Genomic DNA, 18,890 nt, shown 5'->3' with positions numbered 1-18,890 from the left:
TGAACCTAGGCTCCGGAAGTGTAGGCCTTTAAAACCCTGGCCTACATTACCAGCACCGAAGGTCATTATTAGGCACCATTTTTCTAGAGGCCTGTTTTACAAAGCCGCGCTCGCAGCTGCCATGCGGCAAAAGCCCTGAAGCCCTTTAAATCTCTGTGAGCTTCAGGGCCATTACCGCACTGCAGCCGCTAGTGCGGCTTTGTAAAACAGGCCCTAGGTGTCTGCCATTTAATGTGCCACATATAGAATTAGCCCCCTCATTGTCCATACTAGGATTATCATCTTAGAAGATAAAACTGCTCCATCTTGCAGAATTATACATTTTTTTGAAAATAGCACTTTTTAAAAAAACTAAACCACTTCCTCAGCCCCTCCTTCTCGAGGTCCACAGTCCAAATTGCAGTGCTGCCACCAAACAACCAAAGGCATCTCTTCCTCTTTCCCCTAGACCCTTGGGTCCATCATTTCTCTCTTTTATCTTCTCCTGAGATTCAACATCTTTTCCTCTCCCCTCCCCCGATCCTTTGGTTCATCATTTCTCTCTCTCTCTTTCTTCCCTTTCCAGGTCCACCATTTTTCTTTCTTTCCTCCTTCCCCTCTATTTCTCTCCTTTCCTCCTTTTTACCCATCAGATCCATCATTTCTCTCTTTCTTCCCTCCCCCTCCCCATGTCCATCATTTTCTCCTTCTTCCTCCCCCGTAGTCCATCATTTCTCTTCCCCACATCATTTCTCTCTTTCTTCCTTCTATATCTCCCTAGGTCCATCATTTCTCTCTCTCTTTCCTTGAACCAGCACCTCTCCAATGGCAATCTCTAGCCCCCTGCAAGTTACATAGTAATATAGTAAATGGCGGCAGATAAAGACCTAGATGGTCCATCCAGTCTGCCCATTAGTTATTCTCATTAAAAATACATGATTACATTAACTTGTCTCTTCTTTGATATATCTGGGCCATAGACTAAAGTCCACCTGGTATTGTCCTAAATTCCAACTGCTGAAGTTACCATTTAAGCTCACTCCAGCCTATCCAACAATCCCGTTGTTTGCAGGATATCTACCATAAAATCTGGTCAGTAATGTCCCCATTGATGCCATCCCCAACCCATCCTTCACCAAATCACTATATTTAGGACACAAACCGTACCAGTTTGTTCAATACGGCCCTAGTTCTTTAATTTATACCATATGTTTTCTAATTAGAAATCCTCTGTGTTTGTCCCATGCTTTTTTGAATTCCATCACCATTTTCCTCTCCACCACCTCCTTCAGGAGGGCATTCCAGGCATCCACTACCCTCTCCATGTAAAAAGAATTTCCTAACATTACTCCTAAGTCTTCCTCCCTAAAACCTCAAGTTATTCCCTCTAGTTTTACCATTTTCCCTTCTCTGGAGAAGATTTGGTTCTATATTAATACCTTTTAAGTATTTAAATGGCTGTATCACCTCTGTCTCTCCAGTCCTCTAGAGGGACTTCCAGTCTCTTCTTGTACTTCTTTTGGTTCAAACCCCTTACCATTTTTGGTGCCTTCCTCTGATCACTTCAAGTCTGTAAGGTTTGATGCAGCCCACAATGTTAGATGAGGTTATGTGAGGCACCCCTACAAACGCCAGGTCCCAAGTTCATACCTTCACAGAAGATTCACCAGGAAGCAGACTCAAATAAGAAGCACAGTCAGAAGTGATGGCATAAAGAATATATTATAGAAATAGGCTTACAGAAAAGCAAGATTCATAAAAGTTACAATTAAGCATTAAAATTAATGAGAGATATAAGTTTTATAATTACAGAGACTTCTGTGTTCTTGTGAATGAGAGAGAACACATAAAGAAAGAGAGAGAGAGAAAAAGGGGGGTGGGGAAGGTGATGTCCCAAGCTTCAGGTTCCAGCGATAGAGAGCAAGAGGAAGAAGGGCAAAAGGAGCCAGAGGAGCAAGAGAGGGGGTGTTGTAGACAGGAGCCTTTTATAGCTTGGAATCTTATTCTAAATATAGAAACTATTGTATTTCCCAGTATCTTTCTGTTTAGAATTTGTAAACTGTTTGAAACAATGGTTAGTTTAATTGATAAGGAAGGTGTGATACTTGCAGGCGTGGTAGATGGAATTAGTCTCTGGCTTCTTTGTCCCATTCAAGCAGCCTATCTTCCTAATAAACAATCCAGTCTGGCTGGATGCTTAATGTATGTGAATTCTGTGCAGGAGCACAGAATTCTGCATCAACATTCCAGAGTCAGATTGATATAATTTCCCATAGGCCTTTGCTGACATTAGTTATGCCAAATGAAAATGCTGATTGCTAGCAATAGCTATGCTGACAAAGTCTTTTTATATCCTTCACCAGATACAGCCTCCAAAACTGAACACAGTACTCCAAGTGTGGCCTCACCAGTGACCTATTTAAAAACATCACCACCTCCCTTCTTCTGCTAGTTATTCCTCTTTCTATACAGCCTAGCATCCTTCTGGCTATAGCCACCACCTTATCATACTATTTAGGTGCCTTTAGATCCTCAAACACAATCACCCCAAGGTCCCTCTCTACATCTATGCTTATAAGCCTCTCACCTCCCAGCACATATGGTTCTCTTGGATTTCTAACCCCTCAAATACATCACTCTGCACTTCTTCGTATTGAATTTTAGTTGCCAGACGTTAAGCCATTCTTCTAACTTTTGCAGATCCTTCTTCATGTTTTCCATTCCCTCCAGGGCATCCACTCTGTTACAAATCTTGGTATCATCTGCAAAAAGGCTAACCTTTCCTTCTAACCCTCTGGCATCTGTCCATCAACCAGTTTCTGATCCAGTTCACCACTTTGGGCCCTAACTTCAGCCTGTGGTGTTTATTCAAGAGCCTCCTATAATAATAATAATAATAATAACTTTATTCTTATATACCGCCAACAATCTTGCGACTTCTAGGCGGTTTACAATAAAAACTGTAAATACAATCAAGAGAAAAACTTTAAATACAATCAAAGAAGTAGTAAATACAATCAAGAGAAAACTTTAAATACAATCAAAGAAATTGTAGATACAATCAAGAGAAACTTTAAATACAATCAAAGAAGTTGTAAATACAATCAAGAGAAAACTTTAAATATAATCAAAGAAATTGTAGATACAATCAGGAGAAACTTTACGTACAGCGAATTAAAGAGTATAGCAATGTATATCTCGTACAATGAATTAGAGAGTATAGCAGTGTACATCTGATAACATTAATAATGTTAATGTCAGTTTGTGTGTTGCAAGGCCAGGAAGTGCCAGGTTGTTTACATAGAAGTAGATATATTCCGTAAGTTCGTAGAGTGTTCATATTTAGTGAATAGGGGTTGGGGTTAACAGTTTGCACGTTTAGGTATGTGGTGATGTTACGAGGGGGATTGCTGTTCCGGTTCGTTACCTAGGTATTTCAAGAATAGGTAAGTTTTTAGGTGTTTCCTGAATTCTTCATAGTTGTTTCTGTGCGCAATTAGTTTTTCTAGGTCTTTACCCCATATGGCTGCTTGATATGATAGCAGTTGTTGATGGTGTCTCTTATATTTGCACCCTCTAGCCGGTGGGGAGACAAATTTCATGTGTGTTTTTCTTTCATGTCTATTGGTTGGGAATGAGAAGAGGTCTGTAATGTATTTTGGGGCTAGACCATTTAATACTTTGAAGCAGAGACATCCTAGTTTGAACTTCGTGCGCGCCTCCATCGGTAGCCAGTGTAGGAGTCGATAGGAAGGGGTTATGTGATCGGACTTCTTCAGCCCGAAAATCATCCTGACTGCTGCATTTTGTATCTGTTGTAGTCTTTGCATTTGCTTCTGGGGGATTGTCAGATGGGTGATGTTGCAATAGTCCAGGTGGTTTAGTATTAGGGATTGTACTAGAATTCTGAAAGCTGACGTGTGGAAGTACGCCTTAATGGATTTAAGTTTCCAGAGAGTGAAAAACCCTCTTTTGATTAAGGAGTCTATGTGGTCTTTCATGGTTAGTCCTTAGTCTAGTATTACTCCTAGAATCTTCATCGTTGGTTGAATGGGGTAGTTTAGATTGTTAATGTGTAATGATATTGTCGTATTCTGTGCGTGTGGCAAGGCTATGAAGAATTTAGTTTTTTCTGAATTGAGTTTCAGTTTGAAGTCTGTGGTCCATTGATCCATTGTGTTTAGCGCTTCAGTTGCTGTGGGGGTAATTTTGGATGGGGATGCTGTAAACGGGATTATGATTGTGAAGTCGTCTGCGTAACTGAATACTTTTATGCCTCGCTGGGTTAGCTTCGTTCCTAGTGAAGCTATGTAGACGTTGAAGAGTAGTGGAGATAGTGGGGACCCCTGTGGAACGCCTGATGGGTTTCTCCATGTTTTTGAGAGATTGTGATTGAAGCGAACTTGATAGGTGCGGGTCGTAAGGAAACCTCGGAACCAGTCCAGCACTTCGCCTCCGATGCCGATTGAATCTAAATATTGTAGTAGTATAAGGAACCATGTCAAAGGCTTTGCTGAAATATAAATAAATTACAACTAGCGCACGTCCTTGATCCAATTTTCTGGTCACCCAGTCAAAGAATTCAATCAGATTCATTTGGTAAGATTTACCTTAAGTAAACCCATGTTGCCTCGGATCTTGCAATCCATTAGTTTCTAAGAATTTCACTATCCTTTCTTTCAGCAACGTTTCCATTATTTTTCCAATAACCGAAGTGAGGATTACCGACCTGTAGTTTCCCGCATCATCTCTGCGACCACTTTTGTGAAGAGGGACCACATCAGCTCTTCTCCAGTCCCGTGGAACATGGTGGGAGTGGAAAACGTTAAATCAGATTTTCTCAGTCATCAGATGTTGGATCCTCGAGTGTGGGCCTTGTCTCAAAGAGTGTTTGATCAGTGGGTGTGTCCCATGTTCGATATCGTGGCTACTGTGGCCAACAGGAAAGTGGATTGATTCTTCAGTTACCATTGCAAGGCCAACAGTGCTCTGTTTGAGCCCTGGCCATGGGAAGGTCTCCTCTGTCTTCCCTCCATGCCCAAGATAGGGAATCTGTTGAGGCAGATAGCGGTCCACATAGATCCGGTGATCCTGGTTACACCTGGTTGACCAAGGCGGCCATGGTATGCTGACTTATTTGGCTCCACTTGGACGAACAATATCAAAATACGTCCAAGTGCCAATAATAAAAACGGGTTTTGGATGTATTTCTAAATGACCTAGGCCTTCATAGTGCCACTGAACGACCATAGCTAAATGGGGCATTTCAGGAGGAGTGTCGAGGGCGGGAGTTGGGCATGATGTGGGCCGGCTTAGACTTAGTCGTACTGCATGTATAGCCAAAAGTTATACAGCCCAGGATCGACGGAACTTGGATGTTGTGACTTAGACCATTTAAAACATGGTCTAAGTCACAATAACCCATCTAAAGTCACCAGATAAGCACTGAAAACACATAATACAGACCCCCACACACTACCCCAGTAATCGATGACCCTCCCCCACCCCCATAAAAATATTAATCACAACTTGAAAATTGTGCCTCCAGAACGTCATCACCTGGCAGCCTAGTCATGCTGCACAGAGGCATTTAAGCCATCTTGGGGGTGGGTTAGGGACCCATGGAGAGGAGGACCCATGACCATAAGCTCCTGTAATCACTGCATTGATATTGAAGCATGTGCACTCCCCTATACACCCCCAAAACTCTTTTGTACAGGCATTTAAGTGGCTCTTTCAGCCATAAGGGCTATTGGGGTGGTAGATAAGTGGGTCTAGGGGATTCTGGAGGTGGTTTGGGGGCTCACCATGACCTATAAGGGAGCTGTAGTGAGATGAAGACATGGCACCCTTTTTGTGAAGTTCACATCAGTGCCCTATAAGGTACCCCACTATTTAGATGCCATGTCTGGGTGTTCAGTCCATCACTTTGCAGACCCCTCCCATATCCAACAGGGCTTGTTCTAGTCATTTTTGACTTGGACAAAAATTGGACAAAAATGTGGTATAAAGATGGACAATTTAGTGAAATGGATGATCAGATCGGCAGGACGTATACTTAGACGATTTTTGAAACCAAAAAAATTTGGATGTATTTTTTGAAAATGTGTCCTAGGCTGTTTTTTACTTTGGATGACTTGCAACTCAGACGAAAATGGACTTAGACGTTCCTTTCGATTATGCCCCTCCACATCTATTACCTTCATTATCTTGAATGTTACGATCATGTCCCCTCTCAGTCTCCTCTTTTCAAGGGAGAAGAGGCCCAGTTTCTCTAATCTCTCACTGTACGGCAACTCCTCCAGCCCCTTAACCATTTTAGTTGCTCTTCTCTGGATCCTTTCAAGTAGTACTGTGTCCTTCTTCATGTAGGGTGACCAGTGCTGGACGCAGTATTCCTGGTGGGAGCATATCATGGCTTGGTACAGTGGCATGATAACCTTCTCCAATCTGTTTGTGATCCCCTTCTTAATCATTCCTAGCATCCTGTTTGCCCTTTTTGCCGCCGCTGCACATTGCGCGGATGACTTCATTGACTTGTCGGCCAGTACTCCCAAGTCTCTTTTCTGGGGGGAGGGGGTGGGGGGGTGGAGAGGTTCCAGAGCCAACTGACTGCCACAGAAATGTGCAAGAAAGTTGAGGATTTAATTTTTTCAGATAGATGAATTAAGGTTTCACGAATAGTTGAAGAAATGGGCATCTCGGCAGGTACAGTTTGAAAAATAATTCATGAATAGTTTGGGCATATCCAAGGTTACTTCATGATGTGTTCCAAGAATGCTGACACCATGTTAGAAAGCCATGAGGCTCTGGTGCTGTCAGGAGAACTTGGAGATGCTCCATGAATTCCAAGTGCTTTTTTTCATTATATGGTGACTGGAGATGAGACTTGGGTCTATCATAGAGATCCTGAATCCAAAATGGAATCAATGCAGTGGAAGAACAAGTCATCCCCCACCCCCAAAATGATCAAGACAGAAAAATTTTCAAGCAAAATCATGGCAACTGTCCTCTGGGATGATGAAGGACTTTTGCTTCTGGAGTTCATGCTACACAAGGAAATCATAACCAGGGAGAGCTATGCCAACAGAATGATCACTTTGCGGGTGTCAATCAAGAAGAAAAGACAAGGTAAACTCACAGCACGCGTGCTGCTTCTTCACAACAATGACAATTACAAGCCGCCATCTGAGAATGTGGATTTCAGTAGCTGAACCATCCACTCTACAGTCCTGACCTGGCTCCCTTGGATTATTTCCTGTTCTGACTTTTGAAAAAAATCTCTCTGTAGACAGCAGTTTTCAAGTGATGAAGATGTCAATGAAGCAGTGACATCCTGGTTTGAAGGTAAAACAGAAGAATTCTTTTCATAGGGGTTAAAGTCATTGCAGGATACATGGATGAAATGTATGGAGCTATCAGGGGACTATATTGAAAAATAAAACACAATTTTTTAAAAAAGTAATTTTGTTCCTATTGAGGTAGATAAATTATTGAATGCCCTTCGTACCTAACAGACAGCCCCAGGCAGAAAGTATCTTCCAACTGCAGCAGTGTCTAAATGCAAAGCCCCTGCTATCTAACCCACTCAGTGCTTCTCCAATGGTAACCCCTTCACAGGAAATCCCCTTTCAAGGCAGGCCCCTCTCTGCTGTTATGCATGAGCATATGACTTCATGTCATTCCCTCCACAGAAGCAACCCCTTCTCATGGACAAACCCTTTTAGGAAGGCCTCCTGGAAGCTTCCACCCTCTAATGCTAAACCCAGCCTTACTGAGAGTCTCTGGGAACCTATGAGACAGGAGAGATACCCACTTGCTCCCATTGCAATACTCCTCTGGTCTGGCAAATGGCTGCTTAGACTACCAATGATAATTCCATGATTAATGATATTAAACAGGCAGTGGGATACCTTCATGTTACTGGGATAAAGCAATATCTCTGTACATAGCCTGTACTTTCACAATTTTCAGATCCTTTTCGCAATGAAGAGGTTCATTAAGCTAGCCTGATTGTGATGCATGCCTTTGAGTCTGAGAAAGACATTATTCTCAGTCTTTTCTTCTGTAAAAACGTAATATTTATGGAAATGAAGATATGTACATTGCTTGATATTTCCAGGCTACCCAAGGAGGATATAAAAAAAAAACAACCACTGGCTTTATGCCAGGATGCTCTTACAGAACTAATTATGCGGCTTTCATGTAAATGCCTGGGTGAGCTTCAGGCAAGTAAATGCAAATTTTCTAAGCCCAACTATTTAGTACAAGTTTCTTGACTAGCATGATGTATAGTATATTAATTGCTTTCTTGACACTTTTAGATCTGTTTTTATATCACTTCAGTATTAATATTTAGGACTGGTTTAGAATCATATCTTTTTGTAATTATAAAACAAGGATACAAGTGTGAGATACAAACACACATTTACATCAGCTTTGGAACAGGTGTAACTGTGTGCACTGGCATTTGTCTCTTTTGGCACTGATTCTGGAAAGCCTAATTTATAAAGGAATATAGGCACCTATATTTATTTTATAAAACAGACTTAAAATTGGTGCCTTTTGAACTCCTCATGTACGTGAAGCTCCCAATCGGGGTGTGTTTCTGAAAGCTTGAAAATAAGTGTTTGTGAACAGCGGGTTTAAAACCAGCATTTATCTGTCTGTATTGAATCTGAAAAGTGAGAGGGGTTTCTGTCTGCCACTTATCTGACTGCGGGAGAATTGTATCCAATTTATGAAAGTTACATGGCTGAATGTGCAGAAGGGTGGATAACCTCATATGCAAATCATGCACTGGGGGATGAACACTCAAACACTTGGGTGAAATGCCCACACTCATGTGTCGCTTGTAAGGAGGAGATGCTCAGCATGGCATGTGTGTACGGAAGGGGAAATCAGAAGCAGTGGCATAGTAAAGGGGCGTGGTCCACCCCTGGCACCGTCTTGGTGCGGGCGCTAGTACCCCTCCTCCTTTCCGCCCCCGGCTCCTTACTACTCCTCCCCCTGCCGCACACATGCCTTCACCCCCCCTATCTCTTCATCGGCATGCCCATCAACGCCAACCTGCTTCTTGCGCCAGCATCGGTTTTCCCTCTTGTCGGATGTCACTTCGGTCCCATTCCTGGGAAGTGATGTCAGAGGGAGAGGTAATGTGGGCAGTGAGTCGGTGATGCTGCTCGCGTTGGGGAAGTTAAAAAAGGTGCACATGCGTGGGAGTGGAGAAGAGGGTGGGGGAGGGGCACCACCACCCTAAGCACTTCTCATCCTCGTTGCGCCACTGATTAGAAGCTGGCCAACTTGAAGCGGGGGGGGGGGGGGGTAAGAGTGCAAGGAGAGATGGCATCTACAAGGTAATTGTCAAAGAGAAACTTCCTGTGGAGGGTCTTTTGAAAACTGAGGCCAGCTAGATAACACAGGAACCCATGTGTAGGTGTGGGAATTGCAAAATGAAATTTCTCTCGCTGATTTAAACTGTAGCTTTTGGATCTCTGCTCTGGTGTTTAGTTGCTGCCTTAACCTAGGGTTACCATATTGCTCCAGACTTCCAGGGTTTTGCTTTCAGTGGAGTAAAGCCCAAATGCCTCAATCTGTCCTCCTTATTCTGGAGCCAAATGGTAACCCTACTCTAACCATGAGGCTGCGTCTCCATATGGATAGAAACATAGAAACATAGAAAAAGCGGCAGAAAAGGGCTATAGCCCACCAAGTCTGCCCATTCCAAGTATTCCCCCCCTGAATTTACTCCCTTAAAGATCCCACGTGAGTATCCCATTTTTTCTTAAAATCCGTTACGCTACTGGCCTTTATCACCTGGGGTGGGAGTCTGTTCCAATGATCCACCACTCTTTCGGTGAAGAAGTACTTCCTGGGATCGCCATGAAACTTCCCTCCCCTGATTTTCAGTGGATGCCCTCTGGTGGTTGAGGGTCCCATGAGCCAGAAGATATCATCTTCTGACTCGATAGCTGTGTGGACATTTTATAATATGTGTATTCCTCTGCTACCACAAAGACATCTGTGTCCCTTGTTTTACCTCCCCCCCATTCATAATTTATACCAGGGGGAAGGGGGGGAGGAGAGGTGCCAGAACCAACTGACTGTCTACAGGACGTGCCTCTCTTGCCAAGAGGCACGTCCTGTAGGCAATCAGTGGACACCAGCACCTATCCTTCTCTCTGGCCCTCTTCCTGTCAGGCACCCTCCACTGGCATCTCAGGGCATGCCTTGGAGGGCCTTCCCACACACGTGGACATCGGCATGATGATGTCACGCATGTGCATGATCTCATCACGGCGATATCCGCACACTTCCAGGTGCCTCGAGCCATGGCCACTACCTTTAGTGTACCGCGGCTCAAGAAAGTTTGCGGGACACTGATTTAGACCTTTCAATTTGAAAAATAATAGATGTCCATGCTGGACATAGCCAGCACATGTCTATTTTTCATGTATTTTAGAACAGACTGTATATCAGAGGATCCAGTTCTAAAATATATGAGAAATGGATGTCCATATTTGACATACAGACTCAGTTGGCCATATTCTGAGCTGGGTGTCCTTTCAAAAATTCTGTTCCACATTGCTACATAGTTCATGCACTGTCCGCAGCACCCACAGAAGCTATGGAAGAGAAGCCTAATGGTTAATTCAGTGGCCTAAGAACCAGGAGAACTGGGCTCAATTCCCATTGCAGCTCCTTGTGATTCTGGGTAAATCAACTAACCCTCCATTGCCCCAAGTACAAAATAAGTCCCTGCATATGATATGTAAACTGCTTTAGTTGTAACCACAGAAAGGCAGTATATTAAATCCCATCCCTTTTCCTTTTCTTTATTTGTCAGGTTTAGAACAAACGCTAGGAAGCACTTCTTCACCCAGAGGGTGGTGGATACGTGGAACGCACTTCAGAGGCTGTGATAGGCCAGAACATGCTACAGGGCTTCAAAGAAGGTTTGGATAGGTTCCTGGAAGACAGGGGAATTGAAGGGTACAGATAAGGACTGAGGTTAGGATATAGGGACAGGAGCTCAAGCAGTGGGCCTGATGGGCCGCCGCGGGAGCGGACCGCTGGGCGCGATGGACCTCTGGTCTGACTCAGCGGAGGCAACTTCTTATGTTCTTAAGTGACTTATTTGACTTTCATGTATCACTAATGCTGTGAAGAGATTATACAGTAAAGAGTTTTCAAACTAATTCTGCAAAGTACATGCAATATATCTCATGCGTATTCATTAAAAAAAAACACAAGTCCGCTTTGAAAGACATGGAGGTACTTGAGAGAGTCCAAAGGAGAGCAACGAAACTGGTAAGAGGGCTGGAACACTACCCATATGCTGAGAGGTTGGATAGGCTGGGGCTCTTCTCTCTGGAAAAAAGGAGGCTCAGGGGAGATATGATAGAGACCTTAAAGATCATGAGGGGCATAGAGAGGGTGGATAGGGACAGATTCTTCAGGCTGAAGGGGACAACAGGTACGAGGGGGCATTCGGAGAAACTGAAGGGAGATAGGTTCAAAACAAATGCAAGGAAGTTTTTTTTTAACCAAAGGGTCGTGGACACTTGGAATGCGCTACCGGAGGAAGTGATCAGGCAGAGTACGGTACAGGGATTCAAACAGAGACTGGATGGATTCCTGAGGGATAAAGGGATTGTAGGATACTGAGAAAGCTAACCAGAAAATAAATGTAGAAACCCAACCAGATCGTGCAGGTGCAAGACCGGAGGGCTAGGACTTTGATAGGAAGATAGGACTCAATTAGGAAACCAAGGAGGCATGGGGGCCCCTTCTGGTGATTAGACAGGTCGTGACCTGTTTGGGCCGCCGCGGGAGCGGACTGCTGGGCAGGATGGACCTATGGTCTGACCCAGCGGAGGCACTGCTTATGTTCTTATGTTCTTAAATGTCAGCTCCTCATTCAAAATAATATTTTGAAAAAAATATTTTTTTAAAATATGATGTGCTCAGACCCATAACCAAGATGCCAAAGGATAGGCAAGGGTTACCACAAGACCATCGCAGCCACATCAATGTCCCAACCGCCCATGCTTTGTCACACTTTTGCAATATTTTTTTTATCACCATCTCTTATATTATATGTCCAGTGCACTTATCTTCATAGTGTGACTGGTGGTTTTTCCATTTCACAGCTTGCCTTGCCACCTGAATATTAACACGCTATTTGACATGCAACACACAGACTTGTCTGATGAGAAGTGAATGGTGGGACTGAGTATAAAGTCAGTGGGTGTTCCCCCCTGAAGAAGCCAAAATCAGCAAAACTTGAGTCGGGGGAGCTCTTGAGTCTATGTGTTGCATGTCAAATAGGCTGTTAATAACTTATGCACCCATTTCCAAATATAGTAATAATTGGCCTAACTTTATGCAGTCGTACTTCTGTACATAAAGTTATGGCTATACTATATATCAGTGGTTTCCAACCCTATTATGGAGGACCACCAGCCAGTCAAATTTTCAGGATAGCCCTAATGAATATGCATGGAGCAGATTTGCATGCCTGTCACCTCCATTATATGCAAATCTCTCTCATGCACATTCATTAGGGCTATCCTGAAAACTTAACTGGCTGGTCTTCCTCCAGGACAGGGTTCGGCACCACTGTTGTATATTTAGTGGCTGGGCATTGGTGCATAGGCTGAAAATAGGCTTCAAGTTACACAACCAATTTAATGCATTAACTGTTCCATTGACTACCAGACCCTAAATATTTCAAAAGATGGTTCAGCAAATATAAAACCAAGAAGCAACAGTATTTGTAGTAAAGTATTAGGGCCCAGGCTTACTTATTTATAAATCACAACAGACACATGTTCAGTGATAAAGATGTTTCTGTTATGGATGATAATGTGTACTTTATCTGGAGCCCCAGAGAGGTTGATGATGCTTTTTTCTAGCACCTCTTTACTATAAGAGTTCTCAATTAGGCCTGTGAAAAATAGAATCAATAGAATCCATAAGGCTCTTTGTGTAGAGTTTATCCTCAAGAATGGCTGCCAGATAGAAAATGTGTTTTTGTCACTGGCAAGCAAAGAATAGGTGGCATATCTTAATAATGCACACAGAGAGAATATTATTTCTGAATGAAATATAAAACCAGACTTTGACATTAAAAGCTCAGATGAAAGAGTAGAATTTATAAGACATTAGGGCAACATTAAAGTATGACTTGATCAGAAAATGTATCGCTCACAGCTGTCTCCTGATTGCGCAAACATTGGAGTAAAAAGAACAGTCATATCTAGTATTGGCAAAAAAGGGTAGAATGTGCTTATTGAACTGCATTTAACTTCTCACTGAGTGGCATCAAGCTTTATGAAGTACCTTTACTTTTCATATACAACAGCATATAACAACTCCTGAATAAGCAGTCAAAAAGGTTTTTCAAACTAAATAATTGAAAAGGGAAATATATTGTAATGACCTAAATATTCAGTTTTGAGCTTTTATATTTCAGTTTTAAATTGTACATCTGTAACACTTGGAGGACAAATATAATTCTGTCTCGGATTTTTTTTTAACTCAGAGGTTTCCTTTGAGTGTAACTTTCCTTTCTTGGCTTTCCAGCTTAGTTAGGCATATAGCTGTAATCTGGTGCCATACGCATTCATTTGCAGCCCTCTGGGGAATTTTTCTGCTATCTTTTATATCCTTTCTGCTAACAGTTTGTTAGGTTGATTTCTCAGTTGACTTTCTTAAGCAGACCCATGTCATATTGGTCATCCAGTGTCATAGATAGCTAGAAGACAGATAAATATCCACATCTTGGATTTTAGCACCAGATAGACAGCATACCTCCCTGGACATCTTAACAGATGGACGTTTCTGTAATCCTCAGCAGCGAATCACCAACCACCATTACTTTACACCTCCTAGTGGTCATGGATGCAGCAGTTTTAGGGATTTCAAGCGTTTGTCCTTCCTGTCCCTGGGATGTTTTCATCTCTTTCACTTGAAGGGCAGCATACTGGTTCTTCAGTTCAAGGGCGGGTGGAGTAACCAGGGCAGGATTAACCAATAGGCCAAGTAGACACGTGCCTAGGGCCCGAAATGGTCAGAGGGGCCCGATGAAGGAGGTCATCAACATTGTTTTTTCCAAACAGCGATGGGCCCCTCCAGCATCGATTGGCAATGCTGGCCCCCCAGATCAGCAATGCGGGCCCCACCCCGATCGTCAATGCGGCCCCCCCATCGACAGAAAGTAAGACAAGCAAGCAACGTGGGTAAGAAAGGCAACAGGAACTATAATTGTGCAAGCAGTGCTGCTTGCCCAAAGCTTCCCTCTGACGCAGCTTCCTGTTTCCGCCTGGGCGCATGGTGGGGTGGGGTGGGGCAGGGGGGCCCAGTGTACTTGTGTGCCTAGGGGCCTTCGACGAATTAATCCTGCCCTCGGTGTAACAGTACCAATCTTGCAGGGTTCCATAATCTGAGTCCAGTTGTCTTCCCGCACCGTAGCCTCTTCTTCCCCATTGCTAGAAATCTCATCGATGTACAGTATCTCTCATTCTCATGGATGCTTCTCAGTCTTGCCACCTCACAGAGAGGACAGTAGATGCCTGTGATGCCTTCCCACAGGAGATAAAAAACAGTAATGGAATTCAAATATGTGTGGGATAAACCTAAAGGAATCAAACAAGCTTAGCGGTGATTAGACGGCAACACTAGTAATTGAGAAACAAAGCCAGTGTTGGGCAGACTTCTACACTCTGTGTCCACTGAACAGATAGGTCAGTTTCCAGTGGCATAGTGAGGGAGGATGACACCTGGGGCGGTGGCACCGGCCATCACTGCGCTGTGTGCCCCACCCCTAGTCTTCCTCATCATGCTATGCATTCCCCGCATACCTCTTAAAATGTTTGCTGATGAGAGCAGCACACTCCACACTGGCCTCAGCACCCTTCTGGTGTTATCAGGCTGTAATATGGGATAGGAATTTTAAATCTTTGTTATTTTCTTCAGTTTCTTATTCTCAATTTAGAAAATTATTGAAAACATTTGTTCTCAAACTTTTTGGATTCCTAAACTCGGGGTTCTTATTTTGGGGATTCTTATGATATCTTTAGTTAACCTTTTGTAAACCGCATAGAACTTAAAGGTAATGGGGCTCATAATCAAAACAGAAATACGTCTAAAATCCCGTCTAAATTGGCACTTGGACGATTAATAAGACAAGTTGTCTAAGTACAGATAACCAAAATGGGTTTTAGACGTATTTAAAAACAGCTTAGACCTCTTCAATGCTGCTGTACGCCCAGAGCTGAAAGGGACATTTTAGGAGGAATGGACAGGGCGGGACCTGGGAGGGATGTGGGCTGTCCTAGACTTAGTCGTACTTCAAGTACATAAGAATAGTCTTACAGGGTAAGAACAATGGTCCATCAAGCCCAGTAGCCCATTCTCACGGTGGCCAATCCAGGTCACTAGTACCTGGCCAAACCCAAAGCGTAGCACATTCCGGAATCCCAAAGAGTAACAAGATTCCAGGCAGAATCTTAAAGAATAGCAAGATTCCGAAAGTGTAATGAGGCTGCCTGGACGGAACTTGCGTTGTGACTTAGGCGATGCAAAAGCAGATCTAAGTGCCCAGAAGGTATCCAAAGTGACCAGATAGCCACTGCAGACACAAATTACAGACCCCCACACACTCTCCCAGTGATCACTGACTCCCCCATACCACCATAAAAATCAGAATAAAAACGTACATGCCTGCCTCCAAAACATCAGCACCTGGCATAGGAAAGCCTAGTAGAGCAGCACAGAGGTGGCTTAAGTAGTCTGGGGCTATTGGAGTTGTAGACAGGAGGGTCTAGCAGGTTTTGGGGGTGTTTTGGGGGGCTCACCATGACCTATAAGGGAGTTCTGGTGAGATGTTATAGGGCACCCTTTTTGTGAAGTACACAGCAGTGCCCTGTAAGGTGCTCCACTACTGTGTTGCCATGTCTGGGTGCACAGTCAATCAATTTGTTGACCCCTTCCATGTCCAAAAGATCTTGTTCTAGGCATTTTTAACTTGGATGAATTTTTGGACGAGAATGGGGTATAAATATAGACGACTTAGCAGTCTGGATAATCAAACGGTTAGATGTATAATTAGACAATTTTCAAAAGAAAGAAATATTTTAGATGTATTTTTCGGGAATGGACTTTATACACTGCTGACTTTGGGCAACTAGCGATTTAGACCCAAAACGGACTTAGACATATCTTTTGATTATGCCCCTCCAGCGGTTAAGAAATACATTTATATGTTTATGTTTATTTTATCAGAAGAGAGCCGGTGCGATCAGCAAATGGAAGATGCTCACGTCGGTGAACTTTTAAAGAGGTACGTTGTGGTGGAGAGAAGGAGAGACATAGTCCCCCCCCCTTGTGAAGACAGCACCCAGGGTGTCTGCAATCCCCCCTCCCTTAAATCAAGCATGCATATGCAGTATCACATCACATGTTATGGAGTTTATCTTCTTGGGCAGACTGGATGGATAATATAGGTCTTTATCTGTTAATACCTAGAAATTTAATGCTGGTGTCTGGACATGGCCTGGCATTGAACTTCCAGGCATAACACAAGTGGCAGTAGGCAAAATGCTGATTGCTGTAGGTTGAATTACTGTATATTGGGTCCCTAATAACCTGCCTTTTAAATGGCCCCAAACTATCTGTGTAACCTTTTGAAATACATGGATAAGCAAATTGTGCCTTTGCTAGTTGTTGGGGATCTCATGATTTGTTTTCAATAATGTTCCTTTCTATGAACCCAGTAAATAAGTTTACTTTGTGACACTGTAGAGAGGTTGTCCTGCTATGACTTGATTTGAAAAATATACAAATTCAAGTTGTAGTCCTACAAAAAAGAACAATTTAAATTAAATCATTAAATTATAGAGTGTGTATGTTTGGACAGACTAGATGGACCATTCAGGTCTTTAACTGCCATCATTTACTATCGCACGTTACTAGGTTATTATGTAATTGTACCATGGATTCGTCTTTTAGTCCATTTCCATCTTACCACAGGTACCATATAATGAAAAATATATTCATCACTAAGCAGCCTTAAGGCAAATTATTTGGTGGAAAGCCACAAGCAGTTTATAGTCTTAAGCAATCCATAACCCATTCACATTCAACTTTTTGTGCGTTATTGTATCAAGGTGTACACACTGGTCAATAACAGTAAATTAAATCTTTCCCCACATTGTCTTTACAATCAAAAGGACAAGGAATTTTCATTGTAGCAAGAGAGATGAAAAGACTCTGTCTCCCTTTTTATAAATCACCACTTTAGTTTATGTTGTGAATCACACTAAACTCTTATATAAATGCGCTGTCACACAAATATGTGCACACTTCCTTAGGTTTTCTAGAGAAAAACAGGGGTCTCAAGTGCTCACAGCCAGAAGCCTGAGATATACTTCAAAGCTAATGACTGATACAGTGAGCTATCATCGGTCCCGTTTATGTTCTCTATACCAATGGTTAGTGGTTATGGAGCGATCAAAGGAACCATAACTGATTTAATGAGTCATTCGCAGTTTCACTGTACCGGCCGTGTGTACTTACACGTGCATCCCTTTTTATAAAACCATGGAAGCGGTTTTTAGTGCAGGCCGGCGCGCTGAATGTTCTGCGTTGCTCCTGACGCTCAAAGGAACTCTATGAGCGTCAAGAGCAGCGCAGAGCATTCAGTGTGCCAGCCTGCGCTAAAACCTGTTTTCGTGGTTTTGTAAATAGCAATTATATTGCAGAAAATAACTATTTCACACATTAAAATCGAAATGTAATGGATTACTTCCCATACTATACTTCCCATACTATACTTGAACCTCTTGAAAAAAAATATATGTCATAAGAGATCAGAGTTAATCCTGTTCAAAACATGCCAACCATAGTTTTGTGTCAATAAAGTGTTGTTTAATTTTCAACATTTTTGTAAGATACACCATTCTGACAGGACAAGAAAGACAACATCAATGTATCAAATGGGCTAAAGTGCTTTTATTTTTATTAGTTGTAGAAGTAAATTTTATAAGGTGATAACAACCCATAGTGGCAAGCAGCCATGAGCTGAACTAACCTCAGATATTCAATTTGGGGACATTCATTAAGACCCTTCAATGGCTCATTAACCACTTAGTTTGGACGCCTAAGTCCAACTCAGCGTTAGACAGGACTTAGGTGCCCTTTATAGAATCAGGGCCACTTAGTCCCCATACAAGATGACACATTTGTTGTATCATTCAACTAGCTTCTGCATTCCTGCGGAGAAATTTTTGGCTGTCCCTGAAAGCAGATGAGTACTTTTTCCTTTAGTTCATCATCAGAGGTGAATCTGCAAGTCTTCCTCAGTCGACCAACGATGTGATAATCGCTAGGCACCAGACCCAGGCTGTAAGGAGGATCTGGAAGACATTCAAACCCAAGCATCCACCCTGTCAATGTGCTCTTGTGTGCATGATTTTGATGGGCAACCAGAAAGATCTTTATTGATTATACCTGTTCTTCCTGCTTTAAACCTATTTACCCACTCATAAACCTTTCATTGATTCATGGTGCTATGTCCATACTGAGTCAATATCCTACAGCAAATTTCCACATGTTTCACTCCCTCTGTTCAAAGAAAACACACTATTGCAAGTTGTTCTTTGATGGTGCAATCTTGCAATGGAGTATTCATGTTTGTGACCTTGTGGCTGCCATGTGACTAAAGGCAAAGTGTTGCACTGTGCGTGGACGAATTATCCAACAAAAATGTATGAGTACATATATTTCATTTCACTAGCTCTGTTTCAGTTATCATGTAATTTAACTATTGCCTTTAATTTTTGATTCACTCTCATAAATCCATCCACTTTTAGACTCAATGGACTGTTAATAAAATCTCAAGGCATAAT

Source organism: Geotrypetes seraphini, chromosome 1 (genome assembly GCF_902459505.1).
Source record: "Geotrypetes seraphini chromosome 1, aGeoSer1.1, whole genome shotgun sequence".
NCBI classification, from domain to species: domain Eukaryota; kingdom Metazoa; phylum Chordata; class Amphibia; order Gymnophiona; family Dermophiidae; genus Geotrypetes; species Geotrypetes seraphini.
This window is presented reverse-complemented; position numbering follows the sequence as displayed.